Below are 20,943 nucleotides of genomic sequence, written 5' to 3' on the forward strand. Positions count from 1 at the left end.
TTATCTCCATTCACGCGCAGCAGCAGTAGGGGAAAAAGGAAAAAGGCAGCAGCCTCACCCTCCCTCAGCGTAGCAAAACACACACAAACCCCTCCAACGAAAGTAGAGCAGAGAGTGAGAGGCTGAGTAGTGGCTGATGAGGGGAGGCGGGAAGCCCATCGCGTCGCGCCACCGCCCCGTCACCAGTCTTGCTTACCCGGCCGCCGTGAAGCTCGTCCCTGCCATGGTCTGTCATCGCCTGTCATCGTCGCGAGTCTCCTTGTCATCGTGACCAGAGGGGAGCGCGAGACCGAGAGAGAGAGAGAAAGCGTGGAGTCGGCGTCGCGCGGAGAGGGACTCGCCGCTCCTTCCCACCGCCGCCGAGCTGCCATTGTCGACGCGTGTCACCGCGGCTGAGGGTGTCGCCACCACCAAACCCTGGCCGAAGATGCTTCCACTGCACGTGAGAGGGAGAGGAGCGATGAGGCAGAGTGCATCCTCGCCGGAGCTCTTGAGCGCCGCCGTCGTTCTTGCCTCCTCCCCTGCCAAATCTGCTCCCACTTCTGGGTTATGGAATCTGACCCGGACGCCGCTGCCACCATCCGAGCTCGCTGCTGCTGATGATGGTAAGCCCAACCCGCCGCCGGCAAAAAAGGTTCAGGCCACCACGGGTGTCGTTGCCGGAAAAGGCAGCTGCATCTCTGTGATTAAGACCGCCAGAAGTGGTTCTGTGATGTTAGGGACCACCGCCGGAGCTTCTGGCTACTTCTGCCGTCGCCGGAAAAGTATGCCACTGTTATTATCAGAAATTTGGGCCACCGCCGTTATTCAGAATTTATTAACGGAGCCGCTGCTGAGTCGATTTGGAGTTGCGGCTGTTTCGTTTCGTTAATCTAGTGAGTATCTCTATTTCGAAAGCCTCGCGTTAGTACCTTGTTGTGCTTGGTTAATGAATGAGTTTTGGTAACGTGAGGTTGAGTCCTGATTACTATATGTTGCGATTAGTTTTGCTATGGTTATTGCGAACGTGACTGGGAGCTGAGGTTTTGGTTGCCGTCAGTTCGGGTTGAGGTGGAAAGGACTCTGTGAGACTTTTGGATTATGGATTTGCGTTTTGAGGTAGGGGCACTTTCCAAAAACTATGTTTTATGTATTGGAATTATTACATATGGATACTGATGTGAGATATTGTGTATTTGGTGATTGTATCTGCCTTATGTATTATTTGATTGACTCGAATGATTATGGATGTTGGTTTGGCTGAATTGTTGTGCGGCTTTGTGAAATGTAATGTTTGAAGTTGATTCATTAAAGATTTGAAATCTGAGTTTAATTCGTTGAGGATTGATTTGATTTGAGTTAATTATTTTGATGATTTGAAGAGTCAAATGCACTTTTGAATTCAGCCTGGTTTACTTTAATTGACTTGGTTTTGGACAAATGATTTATTACTGAGCTGTTTCTTTAAGGCTTTGGAAATGAGTTAAAACGGTTGATATTGGGTTGATTTTGAAATGATTTCCTTGAGATATGCCACTGAGGCGACTGTTGGATTTAGCTTGCTTTTGAATTGATTTCTGGTTTTGAGCTGTTGAAAATGAATGAGAAACGGTTTAGTTGGGACTCGAACCGGGTGGCAAAAGTCCAAGTTTTAGGGGAGGTGCTGCCGAAATTTCTACAAAATCCTAATCTTGTTGGAAAGTTATTTAAAAAGGGTTGGATTTGAGAAATTGTATTATTTGATTTATTAAGAGAATATTTATGTTTTCAAGTTTAATTTATTTAATGAACCTTATACCTTGAGTTCGGCTTATTTAGAAATGAACTATTTTTACCATTTGAATCACTGAAGGAAAAAATGGTACTCTAATATTGATTTCAATATAAAAAGGAGCTTTTAGTGGTTTTAAAGGAAACCAGACTGTTGATTGAGTAATTAAGCTTGAGGCATTCTGGAAGAGTTAGAAAAATGGGTTCCAAAAGGAAACCTGAAAGTGGTTTGATTCAAATGAACCGGTTCCTTTTCAAATGAGTTGATTTTCGGATCGGGTTGGAACTTGTGATTTTGTATGGTCGGTTTCATAATAAATTCAATTTTATTTACTTGAACCGAGAATCCATGATTTTAAGAGTTTCAATGAATTTTAACGAATTGATATAGGTTGACCTTCCCTAAAGACTTGGGACTCTGCCGAGAAACTTTTGTTATAAAATCCCATTGTTGGATGGGTGATTTTGAATGCTTTGAAATAAATCCTTAACTTGCCATGGTTTGGAAGTTTGGAAAGAGAATGCCGAGAGTGGCTCTGTTTCAAAAGGGGAACTCACTTTGAGTAAATTTGGCTTATGAGCCTGAGATGATTTGAGAAATGAGATTTCTAAAGCCAAGGCTGAAAAGAGTTGAAACTTGATCTCAAAATGAAATGAATAGAGAAAATGATTTGAATGTGGAAGTGCTGTTTTGTTGTGAGCCAGAATGGCTGTGTATGATTATGAATATTGGCTAGTTCTGGATTGAACCGTGAACCGGAATGGCTGTGTATGCTATGAATATTGGCTGGTTCTGGACTGAACCGTGAGCCAGATGGCTGAGATGGATGTTGATCCATGAATGAGAATGAATGCGTGTATATGCTGAATCATTGATAATTGTGATTTGCACTTCCACTATCTGAGATACGAGTTTCCCTGGGTAGTAGCAGTGGCTAGCCACCACATGCTCCAGGTTGAGACTTGATACTCTGTTGACCCTATGTCGTAAGTGTGGCCGGGCACTGTGAAAGTCCCGGATGAGCTCGCCCCCGAAATATTAACCAGTGAGGGTGATGGATATGGATCATGTTTATGATCAAGTTTATGATGAGTATAACTCAAGTTGGGGATGCGCGACAGAGGGACAGTCCAATGGTTAGCTACCAGGACTTGTCGGGTTGGCTCTATAACCGACAGATGATATCATCAGCCACTAGGGACAGGCATGCATCATATGCATCTATGTGACATTGTTTGGGTATGCATATTGTACTTGGTTTGCCTATGTGATTAACTGCTAATTGTTCTACTTGAAATAACGGTTGTTTGTGTTTACTTCTTCCTACTTGTGTTTGCATCTGGAACTCTGTTGGTTTGTGGTGATTGGTTGCTGGATTGGATTGTTTGGGCCTAGGGCCGTGGATGGAATGAGATGAACCGATGGTTGATTTCGGTTGTGTTTCTGGTTTGGAATAAAATATGAAAGGCTATTTTGGTTCATCATAGATAAATCGTTTTGAAAGGCTTTTGAGTTTTTGAGAATTGAACGGTTCCTGTTTTAGAAAAGATTTCCGACTTTACTTTTATTGTAAACCGTTGTTTTTTAAAAGAGGCATAAGACGGTTATTAATCACTGGTACGGTTTATCTTCACGTATCCTATTACAGTAATTCCTAAAAACCCTCTACTAAGAACCCTTTCGAGGATGATGTTCTCACCCCTTACATTTTTTCCCTTTCAGGATATGGACGCAGAAGTTACGAAGAATTTATTTAGTTATTATTGTGATGCTTTGTATGGCCTTAGTTATTATTTATTGTACCCTCGCCTTTATCTTGATATATTCTACAAGAGGGATAGGAATTGTATTGGTTAATGTTTGTAATATTACTTATATATATGTATGTATATATATATATGGATGTATCTTTTAAGAGTTTTTGTAAGTTGTATGGTATCTATGGATGTACTTTGTCGAACGAAAGTATTCTTGGGAGCGGTTTTGCGGTTTAAAGTTTTAAACATGCTCATATTTTAGTATTAAATAGTATAAGTGTCGTCGTAATATCCGAACTATCATAGTTGCGCAGCCGGAAGCGTGAGCTTTGGTAGTTAGGGTGTTACACTTGTGTTTCCTTAAAGTCAGCTGAAACTTGTCTGATTTGATATGCTTTGTTCTCTCTATCAAAGATTCTTGACTTGGATTCCTTTCTTGAGATGTACTTTAGTTTTCCTTCTTGTACATTTCATTATTTTTCTATGACCTCGCTTGATCACAATATAAGATATCCTACCTATTTTTCACGACTACCGTTTGTGTTGTTCGCTCTTCTTTTGAGCATAGTATCCTTTCAAAATCAACTCTAGCTTATTTCGGTGTCACGTGCAAGTCCTATATGTAACCCTCAAGATAGATGTTAGCTTCTTAAAACATAACTTGTGGATGAGAAAAGAAAATGTAATGACGGATGTCTTGAGCAAAAATTCTCTAAGTATTCATTTGATTTTGATTAAGAAGGAAGAACTATTAAGTAAGTTTGTGGGTCTTAAGTTGGACGATGAGGAAGTGGCTGGGGGTGTCAGACTAAACCAATTGCAAATTACAAGTAATTTTAAGGCCGAGATACATGGAGCATAACAAGATGAGAAGGAGCTACAAGGGATGTTGCAGTCTATTAGACAAGGGAAGCAAAAAGAGATAAAGAGACACAGGAAAGGAATTTGGAGGTATAAGGAGAGGATTTATGTGCCGAACGTCAGAAGTTTAATACGTGAACTATTATCCAAAGCTTACAAGAGCAGATTTTTGATTCATCCTGAAATTACTAAGATGTATCATGATTTAAAGATGTTCTGGTGGCCCAGAATGAAGAATGACATGGCGGCACACGTGTCTAATTGTTTGACATGTCAGAAGGTGAAAATTGAACGTCAGAAGGTGAAAATTGAGCATCAGAAGCCATCTAGCATGTTACAAACATTGGAGATTCCAGAGTGGAAGTGGGGAGGTATCGCCATGGATTTTGGTGTCATGTTTGCCAAGGACAAGAGCAGAATTTGATACGGTAAGGGTAATTATTGATTGGTTGATAAAGTCCACTCATTTTTTGCCTTTCCGTGTGAACTATTCTTTAGAGGAGTTTATGCGATTGTACATCAAGGAGATTGTGAGATTGCATGGAGTGCCCACAACTATTATGTTAGATCGAGATTCTCGATTTACTTCAAGGTTTTAGGGACCCTTTCAGAAGGCGTTCGGAACGTAATTGTGTTTAAGCATAACTTATCATCCACAAACAGACAGACAATCAGAAAGAACGATCAAACTTTAGAGGATATGCTAAGAGCTATTGGATCAACCAGGAAGTTGGGATTAGTATATGCCGTTAGTGGAGTTTTTGTACAACAATAGCTATCATACAAGCATTGGAATGGCTCCTTTCAAAGTTCTCTAAGGAAGAAAATGTCAATTTTCATTATGTTGGTATGAGGGTAGAAAATCGAGTTTGTTAGGGGCTAAATTGGTGGCCAAGACGACAAGCAAATTAAAAGAATTTGACCTAGAATCCTCACAGCACAAAGTCGTCAGAAAAGTTATGTGGATCGGTGGCGAAAGTCGTTAGAGTTTGATGAAGGTGATCATTTGTTTTTGAGAGTTACACCAACTACGGGTATCAGAAGAGCGATAAAAACGAAGAAGTTAAACCCCCGTACATTGGTCTGTTTCAAATCCTAAAGAGGATCGGACCAGTGGCGTATCAGATGGCCTTACTACCATATCTTTTGAGCATGCATGATGTATTCCATGTTTCTCAACTTTGAAAGTAATTTTCTGATGCAACTCACGTGCTAAAGCCCAAATCGGTTCAGCTAAAGGAAAATTTGACATTTCAAGTTACTCTAGTTTGAATTGATGATGTGAGCATCAAGAGGCTCCACAGAAGGAAAGTTTCACTGGTTAAAGTTGCTTGGAGTCAAGTAGGCCTTGAGAAGTGTACATAGGAATTGGAGACAGATTTGAAGAAGGATTATCCGGAGCTATTTACACGTAACAATTTTAAGGGAAAAATTTTTATTAAGGTGGCGAGGATGAAAGATCCGAGAAAATTTAACTAGTAAATTGATTAATTAAAACTACATTAATTGAGATTAAAACACATAGAATATGTAAAAATATTAGAATTTATAATTTAGAAATTTAATGGTAAAGTTTGAAGTAAGAAAATTAAATTGAGTACAAAAATATAATTATTTTGGGAAAAAACACGTACTAGCGTTAAAATTGTTCGTGCCAGCTTAAATTTATTTGGTACTATGAGTGAAGAAAATTGAAAATGTGAAAATGATACGAAAAAATATTTAGAACGAAAACCCAAGCTCTTATCTTAAAAATTTTGACCCAAAGTTGGGCAAAAGAGCTAAAGTGATTAATGGGCCTCATTAGGTCCAAGCCAAAGGCTTAAAAGCCTCAAACATACCATATCAGCACCCAAACACCCCATTTTAAGAGAGAGAGAGAGAGAGAGAGAGAGAGAGAGAGAGAGAGAGAGAGAGAGACTTCAAACCTTTATAACGTTTGATCCAGAACTCTAATTAACGAGCCAGTTGTGGCCACGCGAAGCTTATCTCTTCCTCTTGAATTCTATCTGATTAGTTTGGTTAGTAACTCAAAATCTTAGCTCCAGTTTCTCATTTCTCATTCAAAACTAATTTTGAGTTTTGAGTTTGGGAATTGAGGATTTTTTTCGCAATTTTGATGTTCTAGGGGTTCTCTAGCTTGTGTTCTTGTGGTTTCCATCATTAAATTTAGTGGGTAAAGGTAAGGATCCCTTTTTTCTCTCTTGGTTCATCAATTTATATTATTCCTAATTTTAACATTATGCCAATTGTATGATATGATGTTAGATTGAGTAATTAGAGGCTTGATTTGGTGGATTTATGGAAACTGGACTTGGACATTGGTGTGAGTCAATTTGAGAATTGGAAGTTGGAAGGTGATGAGCGGATAATTTGTATGCTTTTTGGCATTGTTTTTAGTATGTTTTTAGTATAATCTAGTTAGTTTTTAGTATATTTTTATTAGTTTTTAGCTAATATTCACTTTTCTGGACTTTACTATGAGTTTGTGTGTTTTTCTGTGATTTCAGGTATTTTCTGGCTGAAATTGAGGGTCCTGAGCAAAAATCTGATTCCGAGACCAAAAAGGACTGCAGATGCTGTTAGATTCTGACCTCCCTGCACTCGAAGTGGATTTTCTGAAGCTACAGAAGCCCAATTGGCGCGCTCTCAACGGCATTGGAAAGTAGACATCCTGGGCTTTCCAGCAATATATGATAGTTCATACTTTGCCCAAGATTGGATGGCCCAAACCGGCGCCCAAAGTCTCCCTTAGAAATTCCAGCGTTAAACGCCGGAACTGGCATAAAACTTGGAGTTAAACGCCCAAACTGGCATGAGAACTGGCGTTTAACTCCAGAAAACGTCTCTACACATAAAAGCTTCATTGCTCAGTCCAAGCACACACCAAGTGGACCCAAAAGTGGATTTTTACGTCATCTACTCATTTCTGTACACCCTAGGCTACTAGTTTACTATTAATAGGATCTTTTTACATTGTATCTAGAGACCTTATGACCTCATGACACTTTACACGTTTTCTTTGTGTACTTTCCACAGCATGAGTCTCTAAACCCCATGGTTGGGGGTGAGGAGCTCTGCTGTGTCTTGATGGATTAATGCAATTACTACTGTTTCTTATTCAATCATGCTTGCTTCCATTCTAAGATAATACTTGTTCTTAATCCGGATGAATGTGATGATCCGTGACAATCATCATCATTCTCAACTATGAACGTGTGCCTGACAACCACCTCCATTCTACCTTAGATTAAGTAGTTATCTCTTGGATTCTTTAACCGGACTCTTCGTGGTATAAGCTAGAATTGATGGCGGCATTCAAGAGAATCCGGAAGGTCTAAACCTTGTCTGTGGTATTCTGAGTAGGATTCAATGATTGAATGACTGTGACGTGCTTCAAACTCCTGAAGGCGGGGCGTTAGTGACAGACGCAAAAGAATCATTGGATTCTATTCCGGCCTGATTGAGAACCGACAGATGAATTCCGCTATGCTGTGACAGAGCATATGCAATCGCTTTCACTGAGAGGATGGGAGGTAGCCATTGACAACGGTGAAACCCTACATACAGCTTGCCATGGAAGGAGACTTGCGTGTTTGAAGAAGAAGACAGTAGGAAAGCAGAGATTCAGAAGATGGAGCATCTCCAAACCTCAACCTATTCTCCATTACTGCAAAACAAGTAATCATTTCATGTTCTTTTGCTTTTCACAATCAATCCTGATAATTTCTGATATCCTGACTAAGATTTACAAGATAGCCATAGCTTGCTTCAAGCCGACAATCTCTGTGGGATCGACCCTTGCTCACGCAAGGTATTACTTGGACGACCCGGTACACTTGCTGGTTAGTTGTGCGGGATTGCAAAAGTGTGATTGCAATTTCGTGCACCAAGTTTTTGGCGCCGTTGCCGGGGATTGTTGAGTTTGGACAACTGACGGCTTGTCTTGTTGCTTAGATTAGGACTTTTTTATTTTTGTTGGTTTAGAGTCTTTTAGTTGAGTCTAGTTTCATATTCTAAGTTTGGTGTCAATTGCATGCTTTTGTTTTTCTTTTGATTTTCGATTTTTGCATGTTTTTAGTCCCTTTTTGATTTACAAAAATTCTAAGTTTGGTGTCCTCTTTGTGTTTTTCCCTTAAAAATTTTCGAAAACTGTGTGTTTGATTTTCTAAAATTTTAAGTTTGGTGTCTTTTTGTGTTTTTCTCTTTCCTCTTTTCAAAATCAAATCTTTTTCATAAAAATTTTTCAATCATATCTTTTTAATTGCTGTTTTCAAAATCTTTTTAATTAACTAATTGATTCAGTTTTCAATTTACCTTGATTCTATTTTCTTTTTAATTTTCAAATTTTTATTTTAATTTTATTTTGTTTTATTCTTTTTTTTTCGTAAATACAAAAAAAAAAGCAAAATTTATCTCTTTGCAATCATTATCATTTCCCTTTTGTCCATTATGGACTTAAGTGGGATCAATCAGTCCAAAAGGACTCTGGGGTCATATGCTAACCCCATTACAGCTGCATATGGGAGTAGCATCTGTACACCTCCCATCAAAGCAAGCAGCTTTGAGCTAAATCCTCAACTCATTATCATAGTGCAGCAAAACTGCCAGTATTCCGGTCTTCCACAGGAAGAACCTACTGAGTTTCTGGCACAGTTTTTACAAATTGCTGACACAGTACATGATAAAGAGGTAGATCAGGATGTCTACAGACTATTACTGTTTCCATTTGCTGTAAAAGATCAAGCTAAGAGGTGGTTGAATAACCAACCTACAGCAAGCATAAAGACATGGAAACAGTTATCAGACAAATTCCTGAATCATTTTTACCCTCCTAAAAGGATGACACAGTTAAGGCTGGACATCCAAGGCTTTAAACAAGAGGATAATGAATCCCTTTATAATGCCTGGGAGAGGTATAGAGGTATGCTAAGAAAATGCCCCTCTGAAATGTTTTCAGAGTGGGTACAGTTAGACATTTTCTATTATGGGCTTACAGAAAAAGCTCAGATGTCTTTAGACCACTCAGCTGGTGGATCTATACACATGAGGAAGACAATTGAAGAAGCTCAAGAGCTTATAGACACTGTTGCTAGAAACCAATATTTGTATTCTAGCAATGAGTTCTCTCCAAAAGAGGAAGCCATGGCAGTAGTCACTGACCCTAGTCCTCAAGAACAGATAATTGAGCTTAATCAACAATTGCTCCTGATGACAGAACAGTTAGCAGACTTTAAAGAGATGCTCCATGAAACTAAAGTTGCTAACAAGAGCATAGAACTGCAGTTGAATCAAGCAAAACAACAATTATCTAAACAGATAACAGAGGAATGTCAAGCAGTTCAATTGAGGAGTGGAAAGACCCTGAATAACACTGCTCAAAAGAGTAAAAAGCCAAACAAGGAACAATTGACAGAGGACAACCAAACTCCTGTTCAAAATCCCTCTGAGGACAGTAAGAGCCCAGAGAGGAATGTCATTGGCGTTCAGACGCCAGAAAGGGAAGGAAAGCTGGCGTTAAACGCCCATTCCTTGTCCAGTTCTGGCGTCCAAACGCCAGAAAAGGGGGAAAAGTTGGCGTTAAACGCCCAATTTCCTCCCAATCCTGGCGTTCAAACGCCTAGGGAGAATCAGACACCTGAGCGTGCTGACAGTAATCCCTCTAACAAGGCTTCTTCAACCACTTCTGTAAGGAATAAACCTGCAGCATCTAAGGTTGAAGAATATAAAGCCAAGATGCCTTATCCTCAAAAATTCCGCCAAGCGGAACAGGATAAGCAATTTGCCTGCTTTGCAGACTATCTAAGGACTCTTGAAATAAAGATTCCGTTTGCAGAGGCACTTGAGCAAATACCTTCTTATGCTAAATTCATGAAAGAAATCTTAAGTCATAAGAAGGATTGGAGAGAAACTGAAAAAGTGTTTCTCACTGAAGAATGCAGTGCAGTTATTCTAAAAAGCTTACCAGAAAAGCTTCAAGATCCAGGGAGCTTTATGATACCATGCACATTAGAAGGTGCTTGCACCAAGACAGCCCTATGTGATCTTGGAGCAAGCATCAATCTAATACCTGCATCCACTATCAGAAAGCTTGGGTTGACTGGAGAAGTCAAACCAACCCGGATATGCCTCCAACTTGCTGATGGCTCCATTAAATACCCATCAGGCATAATTGAGGACATGATTGTCAAGGTTGGGCCATTCGCCTTTCCAACTGACTTTGTGGTGCTGGAAATGGAGGAGCACAAGAGTGCAACTCTCATTCTAGGAAGACCTTTCCTAGCAACTGGACGAACTCACATTGATGTACAAAAAGGGGAAGTAACCTTGAGAGTCAATGAGGATGAGTTCAAGTTGAATGCTGTAAAAGCTATGCAGCATCCAGACACACCAATAGACTGCATGGGCGCTGACATTATTGACTCTCTGGTAGAAGAGATCAATATGGCTGAAAGCCTAGAATCAGAGCTTGAAGACATCTTCAAAGATGCTCAGCCTGATCAAGAAGAACTAGAGGAGGCAAAGGAATTTTCGAAAATTCCTCAGGAGGAGGATAAGCCTCCCAAGCCTGAACTCAAACCACTACCACCATCCCTGAAATATGCATTTCTGGGAGAGAGTGACACTTTTCCAGTGATTATAAGCTCTGCTTTAAATTCACAGGAAGAGGAAGCACTGATTCAAGTGCTAAGGACACACAAGACAGCTCTTGGGTGGTCCATAAGTGATCTTAAGGGCATTAGCCCAGCTAGATGCATGCACAAGATCCTACTGGAGGATAATGCCAAACCAGTGGTCCAACCACAGAGGAGGCTAAATCCTGCCATGAAGAAGGTGGTGCAGAAAGAGGTCACTAAATTACTAGAGGCTGGGATTATTTATCCTATTTCTGATAGCCCCTGGGTGAGCCCTGTCCAAGTTGTTCCCAAAAAGGGAGGCATGACAGTGGTTCATAATGAAAAAAATGAACTGGTTCCTACAAGGATAGTCACAGGGTGGCGCATGTGTATTGACTACAGAAGGCTCAATACAGTCACCAGAAAGGATCATTTTCCTTTACCATTCATAGACCAAATGCTAGAAAGACTAGCTGGCCATGATTATTACTGCTTTTTGGATGGCTATTCAGGCTACAACCAAATTGCAGTAGATCCTCAGGACCAAGAGAAAACAGCATTCACTTGCCCTTCTGGCGTGTTTGCCTATAGGAGGATGCCTTTTGGTCTGTGCAATGCACCTGCAACCTTTCAGAGGTGCATGCTCTCTATCTTCTCAGATATGGTAGAGAAATTTCTGGAAGTCTTCATGGATGACTTTTCAGTATATGGAGACTCATTTAGCTCCTGTCTTAATCACCTAGCACTTGTCTTGAAAAGGTGCCAAGAGACTAACCTAGTTTTAAACTGGGAGAAATGTCACTTCATGGTGACTGAAGGAATAGTCCTTGGGCACAAAATTTCAAGCAGGGGAATAGAGGTGGATAAGGCAAAGGTAGAGGTAATTGAAAAATTACCACCACCTGCCAATGTTAAGGCAATCAGAAGCTTTCTGGGGCATGCAGGATTTTACAGAAGGTTTATAAAGGATTTTTCGAAAATTGCAAAACCTTTGAGTAACCTGTTAGCTGCTGACACACCATTTGTGTTTGACACACAGTGCCTGCAGGCATTTGAGACCCTGAAGGCTAAGCTGATCACAGCACCAGTCATCTCTGCACCAGATTGGACATTGCCATTTGAACTAATGTGTGATGCCAATGACCATGCCATTGGTGCAGTGTTGGGACAGAGGCATAACACGCTTCTGCACGTCATTTACTATGCCAGCCGTGTTCTAAATGACGCACAGAAGAACTACACAACCACAGAAAAAGAGTTACTTGCAGTGGTCTATGCCATTGACAAGTTTAGATCCTATCTAGTGGGGTCCAAAGTGGTTGTGTACACTGACCATGCTGCTCTTAAATACTTACTCACAAAGCAGGATTCAAAACCCAGGCTCATCAGATGGGTGTTGCTTCTGCAAGAGTTTGATATAGAAATAAGAGACAGAAAAGGGACAGAGAACCAAGTAGCTGATCATCTGTCCCGAATAGAACCAGTAGCTGGGGCGTCCCTCCCTTCTACTGAGATTTCTGAGACTTTCCCAGATGAGCAACTATTTGCCATTCAGGAAGCTCCATGGTTTGCAGATATTGCAAATTTTAAAGCTGTGAGGTTCATACCCAAAGAGTACAGTTACATGCAGAGAAAGAAATTAATTTCAGATGCCAAGTACTACCTCTGGGATGAACCATATCTCTTTAAGAGATGTGCTGACGGAGTGATCCGCAGGTGTGTACCCAGAGAAGAAGCACAAAGGATCCTATGGCACTGCCATGGATCACAGTATGGAGGACATTTTGGAAGTGAGCGAACAGCCACTAAAGTCCTCCAATGCGGCTTCTACTGGCCTACTCTCTATAAAGATTCCCGAGAGTTTATGCGTAACTGTGACAGTTGCCAAAGAGTTGGTAACCTGCCTCATGGATATGCCATGCCTCAACAAGGGATATTAGAGATAGAACTGTTTGATGTATGGGGAATTGACTTCATGGGGCCATTCCCACCATCATACTCAAACACTTACATTCTGGTGGCAGTGGACTGTGTGTCTAAGTGGGTAGAAGCGATTGCTACACCCACCAATGATACTAAGACCGTACTGAAATTCCTCCAGAAAAATATTTTCAGCAGATTTGGCGTTCCCAGAGTGCTAATCAGTGATGGGGGCACTCATTTCTGCAATAAACAGCTACACCTTGCTATGGTTAGATATGGAATTAGCCACAAAGTGGCAACTCCGTATCATCCACAGACAAATGGGCAAGCTGAGGTCTCTAACAGAGAACTAAAAAGAATCCTGGAACGGACTGTGATGGCCCGAAGAAAGGATTGGGCAAAGAGCTTGGATGATGCTCTGTGGGCATACAGAACAACATTCAAGACTCCTATAGGAACCTCTCCATACCAACTGGTGTATGGGAAGGCCTGTCATTTGCCTGTGGAACTGGAACATAAAGCCTACTGGGCAACCAGATTCCTAAACATGGATGCACAGTTAGCTGGTGAAAAAAGATTACTCCAGTTAAATGAGCTAGAGGAGTTCAGACTCAATGCCTTTGAAAATGCAAAAATTTATAAGGAAAAGGCAAAGAAATGGCATGACAAGAAGTTGTCAACCAGAGTCTTTGAGCCAGGACAAAAGGTTCTGCTCTTCAACTCTAGGCTCAGACTGTTTCCAGGAAAACTCAAATCCCGTTGGAGGGGTCCGTATGTGATTACAGGAGTGTCACCATATGGATATGTTGAGCTTCAGGATATTGATTCTGATAAAAAGTTCATTGTTAATGGACAGAGAATCAAGCATTATCTTGAAGGAAATTTTGAGTAGGAATGCTCAAAACTGAGACTTGAGTGATTCTCAGTGAAAGTCCAGCTAAAGACAGTAAAGAAGCGCTTGCTGGGAGGCAACCCAGTCATTAGTAGGTTGTATGATTTGTTCTTACAGAGGCAATTATCAAAAAATGAAGGAATTCACAGAGTTACAGAAGGATTCAGCTCAAAAAGCAGAGAAAATGAGCTTACTGGCGAAAAAATGCCAGTAAGGTGCATTTTGGGCGTTAAACGCCAGAATGGGTACCATTCTGGGCGTTTAACGCCAGGAATGGTGCCATTTTGGGCGTTAAACGCCAGAATGGGCACCATTCTGGGCGTTTAATGCCAGGTGTGCAGCATCCTGGGCGTTTTGAAAAACGCCCAGTGATAAAGGCTTTCTGGCGTTTAACGCCAGCCAGGGCACCTGGCTGGGCGTTAAACGCCCAAAAGGGGTGCCATATGGGCGTTAAACGCCAGAATGGGTGCCATTCTGGGTGTTTAACGCCAGAAAGGTGGGGGGACCACATTTTTGTTTTCAACTCAAATTTTTTCAAACGTTTCTCTTTTTACCCATACTCTTCTACATAAATGCACTTCAACCTTTCATCATTCACTTTCAAATCTTCACAAATCAAAACCATTCTTCAAATCTATTTCAAATTAATCCCAAATCTTCTTCAAAAACTCACCCTTTTCTCAATTTTTTTCATATCTTCTCAAATCTCCTTTCAAATCTCTCTTTTTCGAAAATACTCTCCCCCTCACCTTATAATTTCGTGTTTGGCTTCCTCTTTCCACCACACCATTCGAATTTCCTCTTCCTCTTCTCTCTCTCTTCTCTTCTTTCTTCTCTTTTTGCTTGAGGACAAGCAAAACCTCTAAGTTTGGTGTGCTTTTCCGTGATCACTAAGCCAAGATTCATCAAGATCATGGCTCCTAAGGGAAAACAAACCAACTCAAGAGGAAGGAAAGAGACTACTCCAAAGAGTCTTTGGAATCAAGAGAAGTTCTTAACCAAAGAACATGAGGACCATTATCACAAAATAATGGGTCTGAGGTCAGTGATCCTGGAAGTTAAATTTGATCTGAAAGAAGATGAATATCCGGAGATCCAAGAGCAAATTCGAAACAGAGGATGGGAAGTTCTGACCAATCCTGAAATAAAGGTTGGAAGGAACATGGTTCAGGAATTCTACTCTAATCTGTGGCTAACAGATAAGCAGAGAATGACTAGAACTGCTTACCATACCTACAGAACCATGGTCAGAGGGAAAGTTATGTACTTCCATCTGGACAAAATAAGAGAAATCTTCAAACTACCTCAACTGCAAGATGATCCTGACTCCTTCAATAGGAGGATGGTGAGAGTAGATAAAGGGTTGGATCAAGTTCTAGAGGACATATGCCTCCCTGGGACTAAGTGGATAACCAATTCAAAGGGTGTCCCAAACCAACTCAAGAGGGGAGACCTCAAGCCAATTGCAAGAGGGTGGCTAGACTTTATTGGGCATTCCATATTGCCCACTAGCAACCGTTCTGAGGTCACCATCAAGAGGGCAGTGATGATTCATTGCATTATGCTTGGAAAAGAAGTGGAGGTCCATCATGTGATTGCTTGTGAGATCTATACAATTGCAAATAAGAATTCCACTGAGGCCAAACTGGCTTACCCAAGCTTGATTTCCTTGCTCTGTAAAGAGGCTGGGGTGAAGATGGGAGTAGATGAGTTCATACCCATTGAACACCCAATCACCAAGAAGTCAATGGAAGGACAAGTGCAAGACAACTCTATCAAAAGGAGGGCGCAGGAATTCCTCCCTGAGTTCCCAAGAATTGACTACTGGACCAGCCTAGAAGCATCTATTAACAAGCTGCAAGAGACTATGGAGCAACTGAAGGAAGAACAGTAGAATCAGAACTGCATGCTCTGCAAATTGCTGAAGGAACAAGAGAAGCAGGGGCGTGAACTCCAAGAGTTGAAACGCCAAAAGCTCTCTTCTCAAGCTGAGGGAGCATCCACTTCTCAAAATCAAGGTTGTTGAGTCCTAACTCTGTGAAAACCTCTATCATTAGGAGCCTCTGTTTTTCGTTTTTTTTTTCTTGAGTTTTGTTTTTATTTTTCGTTTTTCTAGTCTCATTCTATATCTATTTTTGAGTCTTGTTTTAATTCATAATTAATAAAATTGAAATTTTATGCCTTAAAGATATGAATGTCCTATGAATCCATCACCTCTCTTAAATGAAAAATGCTTTAATCACAAAAGAACAAGAAGTACAGGATTTCGAAATTTATCATTGAAACTAGTTGAATTAGTTTGATGTGGTGACAATACTTTTTGTTTTCTGAATGAATGCTTGAACAGTGCATATGTCTCTTGAATTTGTTGTTTTGAGAATGTTAAAATTGTTGGCTCTTGAAAGAATGAGGAAAAAGAGAACTGTTATTGAGGATCTAAAAATCATTAGACTGATTCTTGAAGCAAGAAAAAGCAGTGGATACAAAAAAAATTTCGAAAAAAAAAAGAAAAGAGAAGAAGAAAAGAAAAAGAAAAAGAAAGAAATAAAGATTCAAGGCAACAAGAGTGTGCTTAAGAACCTTGGACACCTCTAATTGGGGACTTTAGCAAAGCTGAGTCACAATCTGAAAAGGTTCACCCAATTATGTGTCTGTGGCATGAATGTATCCGGTGGTAATACTGGAAGACAGAGTGCTTTGGGCCACAGCCAAGACTCATACACTAGCTATGTTCAAGAATCATTATGCTCAACTAAGAGAATCAATAACACTATCTGAGTTCTGAGTTCTTATAGATGCCAATCATTCTGAACTTCAAGGGATAGAGTGAGATGCCAAAACTATTCGGAGGCAAAAAGCTACTAGTCCCGCTCATCTAATTGGAGCTATGTTTCCTTGATATTTTGGAGTCTATAGTATATTCTCTTCTTTTTATCCTATTTTGATTTTCAGTTGCTTGGGGACAAGCAACAATTTAAGTTTGGTGTTGTGATAAGCGGATAATTTGTATGCTTTTTGGCATTGTTTTTAGTATGTTTTTAGTATAATCTAGTTAGTTTTTAGTATATTTTTATTAGTTTTTAGCTAATATTCACTTTTCTGGACTTTACTATGAGTTTGTGTGTTTTTCTGTGATTTCAGGTATTTTCTGGCTGAAATTGAGGGTCCTGAGCAAAAATCTGATTCCGAGACCAAAAAGGACTGCAGATGCTATTGGATTCTGACCTCCCTGCACTCGAAGTGGATTTTCTGAAGTTACAGAAGCCCAATTGGCGCGCTCTCAACGGTATTGGAAAGTAGACATCCTGGGCTTTCCAGCAATATATGATAGTCCATACTTTGCCCAAGATTTGATGGCCCAAACCGGCGCCCAAAGTCTCCCTCAGAAATTCCAGCGTTAAACGCCGGAACTGGCATAAAACTTGGAGTTAAACGCCCAAACTGGCATGAGAACTGGCGTTTAACTCCAGAAAACGTCTCTACACATAAAAGCTTCATTGCTCAGCCCAAGCACACACCAAGTGGACCCAAAAGTGGATTTTTACGTCATCTACTCATTTCTGTACACCCTAGGCTACTAGTTTACTATTAATAGGATCTTTTTACATTGTATCTAGAGACCTTATGACCTCATGACACTTTACACGTTTTCTTTGTGTACTTTCCACAGCATGAGTCTCTAAACCCCATGGTTGGGGGTGAGGAGCTCTGCTGTGTCTTGATGGATTAATGCAATTACTACTGTTTCTTATTTAATCATGCTTGCTTCCATTCTAAGATAATACTTGTTCTTAATCCGGATGAATGTGATGATCCGTGACAATCATCATCATTCTCAACTATGAACGTGTGCCTGACAACCACCTCCGTTCTACCTTAGATTAAGTAGTTATCTCTTGGATTCTTTAACCGGACTCTTCGTGGTATAAGCTAGAATTGATGGCGGCATTCAAGAGAATCCGGAAGGTCTAAACCTTGTCTGTGGTATTCTGAGTAGGATTCAATGATTGAATGACTGTGACGTGCTTCAAACTCCTGAAGGCGGGGCGTTAGTGACAGACGCAAAAGAATCATTGGATTCTATTCCGGCCTGATTGAGAACCGACAGATGAATTCCGCTATGCTGTGACAGAGCATATGCAATCGCTTTCACTGAGAGGATGGGAGGTAGCCATTGACAACGGTGAAACCCTACATACAGCTTGCCATGGAAGGAGACTTGCGTGTTTGAAGAAGAAGACAGTAGGAAAGCAGAGATTCAGAAGATGGAGCATCTCCAAACCTCAACCTATTCTCCATTACTGCAAAACAAGTAATCATTTCATGTTCTTTTGCTTTTCACAATCAATCCTGATAATTTCTGATATCCTGACTAAGATTTACAAGATAACCATAGCTTGCTTCAAGCCGACAATCTCTGTGGGATCGACCCTTGCTCACGCAAGGTATTACTTGGACGACCCAGTACACTTGCTGGTTAGTTGTGCGGGATTGCAAAAGTGTGATTGCAATTTCGTGCACCAGAAGGAAAAGCTTGAAATTTGCGACATTAACGTATGGGTTTATTTTTCGGATAAATACCATGTAATGTGACATGACATCCTATGCTAGTGGACCTATGATTATTGTTGAATTGTTGTGATTGATTGTTGGTTTAGTGAAATTGTGATATATGTTGGTGGATAATTGAGTATTGATGAGATAAAGTGTGAATTTGCATAAATGAGTATCATTTTCATTGAGTCTAAATAAAATTGTGATTGGATGAATATTGTGAATTAATTGCCTATTGGGCGTTGGTGCACGAAAATGAAACTCGCACAGCTGAACCGGCATGTGCACTGGGTCATCCAAGTAATACCTCAGGTAAGTGAGGGTCGAATTCCACGAGGATTGTTGGATTGAGCAAGCTATGATTATCCTGCAGATCTTAGTCAGGTGAATAGAAAGTTGATTGCTGTTTTTGTAGGCTCATAAACAAAACCATAATGGAAGCAATAAGGAATTAACGTAGAAATAATAATAAGAAATCAGTTAAGGCCTCGGAGATGCTTATTCTTCCGGATTAATACTTCTTACTGATTGCTTTAACAATGAGTGATTCATTCAATGGCAAGGCTCTAATTGATTAAGCCAGGGCCAGTGGTCATTAATCTCCTCTATCCAAACCAACACCAGGTAGCTGATCGTTCAGTTTGGAAGAGGGTGACGCTCACGCAATTCAATCTCTGATGATCCTACTCAGAATACCACAGACAAGGTCAGATCTTCCGGATCAGAGACTAAAGCTCTATGGTTCTAGCTTTAATGCCATGAAAACCTCACTTACCCATGACTAACGGGATTTTATGTCACATATTCCAATCAGCCTAGATAACTTGTTGGAATCTGTAATGCATTCTCAAACTGTAGCTCAATACTATCCCGCCAAGGACTCGCAAGAACTCCTGTAGAATAAGGGGTCATACGCTAGTTCCACCCTAGATTCATAAGGATGAAGAACGACACTGCATCATAGAATAGAATCAAACATATATTAAAGTAGAAAAGTAATGATATTAATCCATAGGAATGAGCCACTACAAGAAAATAAGCTTTCTGCCACGCTTTTAAAGCGTGCCGAAAAGTGCTTAAAAGCGTACCGATAGCTTTTCGTCACGTTTTTTAAACTATCGGTACGCTTTTGAAAGGGTCACATCTGCGAGCGTGCCGATTGCTCTATCGGCACGCTTTTGTAAATCTATCGGCACGCTTTTTCTTTCGCCACGCTTATATCTCTTGCCACGCTTAAAGGCGTTGCCATAGATGTTAACCTATAGCTACGCTTGAAAAGCGTACCAAAAAGTTCACATATCGGTACGCTTTTGAAGCGTGCCTATAGGGTAGAATATGGGTCACTTTTAAAGCGTGCCAATTTTCAGGTTATGGCCACATATCTTAAACGTGCCTGTTGAGGCCAATAGTAAGATATAGCCACGCTTAAAAAGCATGGCCATAAATTCGATCAGAAATTTTTTTTTTCATTTATTTCATGCAAAATTTATATATAATTTTAAAATCAAAGACCAATTTTACATTGTCCATATCAACCAATCAAACATATATATAAACTTTCCCATAAAAAAAACGGCCTTATATATAAGCTTGTCACCACAAAAGTAGACTTTGATCACAAAGTACCAAAAATCAAAGTCATAAAAAGAAAATAAAAATTACAATTCAAAGTGTCACATATTTATTTCCTTATCCTTGGTTACAAAATATCAAATTTCATGAGTAGTGTGTTCATCCATTATGAGCTCCATTATTTTTATCACTGCCCTGCAGAATTTTAAATAACCTGAAGTTAGTGCATGTTATAAAGGCTACTTTAATTAAGTCCAACAAATCCAATTCCAAATCCAAATTGATTAAATATGAAAATGGCAAGGCCACTTTAATTAGGTCCTGCAATAATACATATTCAGCCATCACATACCTATCCTAATTCAACACAAATCAAAAACAAGAAATAATCCCTATACAAGGTCACAACCATATGCTCCCCTTGGTACTTTTTTATCTAGCACTATCACATACCTATCCTAATTCAACATATACTTTATTTTTGTAGAAACTAAGAAAAATAAAAGGTCAGCTCCTGCAATAATTGAATTAAACACATATACTTATTTCTTTCTATTTATCTATGGAAATTGAAAGAAAAACTCATGACAAAGCAGCAAATTAAGCAATCACCAGTACATATTAAGCCTAAAAGTAGAATGAGGCAGGAAACTTGCCAAGGCCAACAAATAGATGAGAAGATAAAGCATAGAAAAAATTATAGTTAAGCAATCAGCAGTACAAATTCAGTCAACAGTACACTACAAGAACAAATTATAGTAAAACAAATTCCACTTGTGATTTTATTTTAGAGGTTCTATTACAGAACAAATAAGTAATAACAACTTAATATTCATTAGCTTAGTTGCCTCTATAGAAGCTGTGGGAGTTTTTAAAATTAAACTAAAATAAAAATAGTCACCTAGCACCCAGAAACTAAATCTGTGCCCTAACAGCAACAGCAGTACCGCAGCAGAAGCAAACCAAGAGAGGTGGCAACGGCAACAACAGCGAGAAGACAAATATTAAAAGCCTAGA

General features: G+C 40.0%; 1 long non-coding RNA gene across 1 annotated transcript; it reads right to left on the minus strand.

Annotated features, from left to right (window-relative positions):
- Positions 1-20,043: 20,043 nt before the first annotated feature.
- LOC140175501 (uncharacterized) lies at positions 20,044-20,943 on the minus strand. Its single transcript, XR_011866319.1, has 2 exons — positions 20,828-20,943; positions 20,044-20,121 (listed from the first exon to the last, which is right to left on the minus strand). It is a non-coding gene; the product is annotated as an uncharacterized lncRNA (long non-coding RNA).

This window comes from Arachis hypogaea, chromosome 10 (assembly GCF_003086295.3).
Source record: "Arachis hypogaea cultivar Tifrunner chromosome 10, arahy.Tifrunner.gnm2.J5K5, whole genome shotgun sequence".
NCBI lineage: Eukaryota > Viridiplantae > Streptophyta > Magnoliopsida > Fabales > Fabaceae > Arachis > Arachis hypogaea.